This window comes from Populus euphratica, unplaced genomic scaffold, assembly GCF_000495115.2.
Source record: "Populus euphratica unplaced genomic scaffold, PopEup_1.0 scaffold513.1, whole genome shotgun sequence".
In the NCBI taxonomy this organism is placed as follows: Eukaryota; Viridiplantae; Streptophyta; class Magnoliopsida; order Malpighiales; family Salicaceae; genus Populus; species Populus euphratica.
Genome location: NW_011500389.1, coordinates 35156 through 38771, shown reverse-complemented (window position 1 = coordinate 38771; position 3616 = coordinate 35156). Strand labels below are relative to the sequence as shown.

The 3616-nt window shown below is 34.8% G+C and overlaps 1 pseudogene; it reads right to left on the bottom strand.

The window, feature by feature from the left end:
* Positions 1 to 1075: 1075 nt before the first annotated feature.
* The window catches only part of LOC105114316 (probable LRR receptor-like serine/threonine-protein kinase At4g08850), a 13456-nt pseudogene continuing 10915 nt past the window's right edge, over positions 1076 to 3616 (bottom strand).

Genomic DNA, 3616 nt, shown 5'->3' with positions numbered 1-3616 from the left:
GCCAACCATTCCATGGCATGTCACATATCAGCAACTCCCGTATGACATTATCATAAGGATCTTCTGTAAAGTCCCAGTCACAACCATTGACGGTACGTTTGCAAACCATGTAGAGAGATTCTTTTAGACCCTGATTTTTCCTAGAGGTCTTAAGAAATACATTGGAGCTGGAAAAACATTATTAAGAAATACCTAATAATAAAATCATACAAAAACAGCTCTTCGTAGTGGCCTATCAAATCTTCTCTAAAAGAATTGGCATTTCGTGTCTCCTTGAGTTGTTGCCAGTGCTGCGTTATACAATGGGTTAATATTAATTTTTTAAAAAAAAAAGATTAAATATATAAAAAATATTTTAAACCTTTTGAATTTTATATCCCTCTTAAGTGATTTGGGTCTAGTACTAATTTCTTATATTTTATTTTATCCTAAACAGAAATGCTATTTTTATACTTTTATAAAATAAATTTAAATTATCTTTACAATATTCTAAACATAAATTCTAATTAATTTTTTTTATATATTTAAACACCCTTGAAATATCCTAAATGGAAATGCTAATTAATTTTTATATTTTTTATTTTAAAACTATTTTTATTTTTTATATTAATTTTATATTTGATTTGATTTTATATCATTTTATTTATTTTTCTACGTTTATTCAATGTATTTGTTTTTAAGAAATACATTGAATGGTATTATTGAAGCTTCAATCCAGCTCATCATGGTTGAATGGCAGCCTTTATCGATGGTCAATGTCTCCTTGTATTGGGAATGAGGGCAATTATCTACAATATTCCACAATGAAAGTTTCACCAACCAGTAGACTGTTCTTTGGGTTTGAATTTTGTAATGAAATGATGGAAATTCATTTCATTAGAAAATTCAACATCAAGTTGGAAATTCATTGGTTGCTACCTTCTTACAGTTGATTATTTTGCCTACTGATCGAAGCTCTTGTTGTTTTTTTTTAATTGTTTCAGCGATACCTTAAAATTTCATTCCGTAGTGTATTGATCAAAATATTACAAATATTCTCAAACCCTTCATGCAAAGAAAAACAAATTCTAACGCATAAAACAGTGCCATCATAATTTGAAAGAAATGAAGTTCATATTACAAATAATTATCGTTCCAATTGATAATCGAATAGAAGTAGTTATACACTATGAGATTAAGAGATCTCCCAAACTTATTGTGCAAAATGCCTTAGGCAGCGGAGGCCACTTAGTGTGAAAAAAAGTTTGATGATAAAATTCATGTGGAGAAGAGATCTTAGATAATCGAATAGAAGTAGCCTTAGGCAGTGGAGAAGAGATCTCCCAAACTTATTGTGGAAAATGCCTTGGGCAGTGGAGGCCACTTGGTTGTCAGCTCGAAAGAAATTTTTTCCATTGTAGGCCGAGATTGGGGATTGGGTTGCAAGCATGCAAGTGCAATTTTCATCATGTGGACAACGCCCTCTGCTGCTTCTTTTTTAGGAAGCGAGATGCGGTGGTCTAACACATCCTTCAATAGAGTATGCTGAGCAATCGGTGGCATCGACGATGATGACGAAGATCCTGGTGATAGGAGTGCTGAAATGAGATCGCCTGGGTGCCTTCCTGTCATCACCTCCATTGTTACCACTCCGAAGCTGTAGACATCGCATTTTTCAGTCACCTTCATTGTGTAAGCTAGCTCTGCCAAAAAAACATGATAATGCATGGTTTTTTATCAAATAGTTGAAAGAAAAGACTAAGAAAAGCTAAAAAAACACTATATATTGTTTTCACTATTACACATAATATAGTAACTTAATGTTGAAATAAAGCTACGCACCTGGAGCAGTATATCCAAAAGTACCTGCAAATGAGGTCCAGTTGGATGAGTCAGGCATCAACAATCTAGCTGTGCCAAAGTCGGAGATGTGTGCTTCATATTCCATGTCCAGAAGGATATTATTGCTGGTAATGTCTCGATGAATGATCGGAGGAGAGCAAGAATGGTGTAGAAGGATAAAGCTCTACCCACCCATTCACAACCTTTAGCCTTTTCATCCAATCGAACTCAATTGCTTGTTCCTCACTGCTTATAATCTTTCTCAAGCTTCCTCTTTCAATGAACTCGTAAACCAAAAAAAAAATGTTTTGCATGTGACAAAATCCATACATTTTCACAATATTTTGAAGTCAAATATTTTAACTCGCAAACTTCCTTTTCAAAAGCTTTAAAATCGGATAACTTTTCTGTTTGTGCCCGGTGAATTTTCTTCCCAGCAACCACCTGTTCTGTTGGCATCATTGCTTTATAATCAGTTCCATATCCTCCTTCGCCAATGCAGTAGCTGGAGTTGAATTCCTCTGTAGCTTCAACGATATTCTCATACAACTTCTTCCCATCATGGCCCAATATTGTGAATATGTTTCGATCTTGTGCATTTTCTGGCTCAGCGTTTCTCTTTCCTAGCTCTTTTGTAGAGAATGGATAAAGCTACAATCACAACAAACACTAAAAGCAAGCTTTCTAATGTTAGGATGCTGAGATGCAAACTTGACAAGACAAAAAATAATGAACAAGATAAAATGAGAAATGAAATACACAAGAATTTACATGGTTCATCCAATTAGACTACGTTCACAGGCAAGTATAGAAGGGTTTTACTAAGTAATGTGGGAATACAACTTATCTCTAATAATAGAAAAATAACAAAAATCTCTCTATTATTAGGAGAAAACACCTCATTTACTATCTCACAAATACCTTATAATTTTATGTAATTACTCTCTCCTCTCCCTCTCTTCTTTTTCTCTACTTGCTCTCAAGTTTCACTCTTGTGATGTCTATAATTCTTGGATGCATTGCCTATTTATAGGCAAGCATCCATGCAAAAGACAATTTATAAGTAAGCATCCATGCAAAAGACAAAAGGCAAGGTAGGTGGCACCAAATTGATGCCTAGCATTGTTGACAAATTGGTGCCTAACATTGTTGACAAAATATTGTTGACTTTGTCAATAATGTTAGGGTGGTTTCACATTCTCCCACTTGAAGACTTTAATGAGTTAATCAAGTCTTCACACTTGATCATCTGTGATTCTTCTATCATTTCTATACTTGTCATCTTCATGCTGCTTACATTTTTGCTAGGTTGTAAGAGAATTTGCATCATATATTCTTATCAGTGTTGACCGGTTTCGTCAAAGTATCTGTTGGGTTTTTCTTTGTGTGAATCTTCTGAAAATCCATACTTCCATCTTCCATCACTTCGCGAACAAAGTGATACTGAACATCTATGTGTTTTGTTCTTGAATGAAACGCTGGATTCCTTGCAATATGCAAGGCACTTTGACTATCACAATACAAAAGAATATTCTCTTGTTTGTGCCCGAGCTCCTCCATAAGTTTCTTCATCCATATTGCTTCTTTACAAGCTTGTGTAGCTGCCATGTACTCAGCTTCTGTTGTGGACAATGCTACAACAGTCTGAAGTTTAGAAACCCAACTCACAGCTCCTCCTGCAATTATGAACACATAGCCTGTAGTGGACTTCCTTTTCTCAAGGTCACCAGCAAAATCTGAATCAACATAACCTCTGATAGTAAATTCTGATCCTCCATAACATAATGCAGCATCT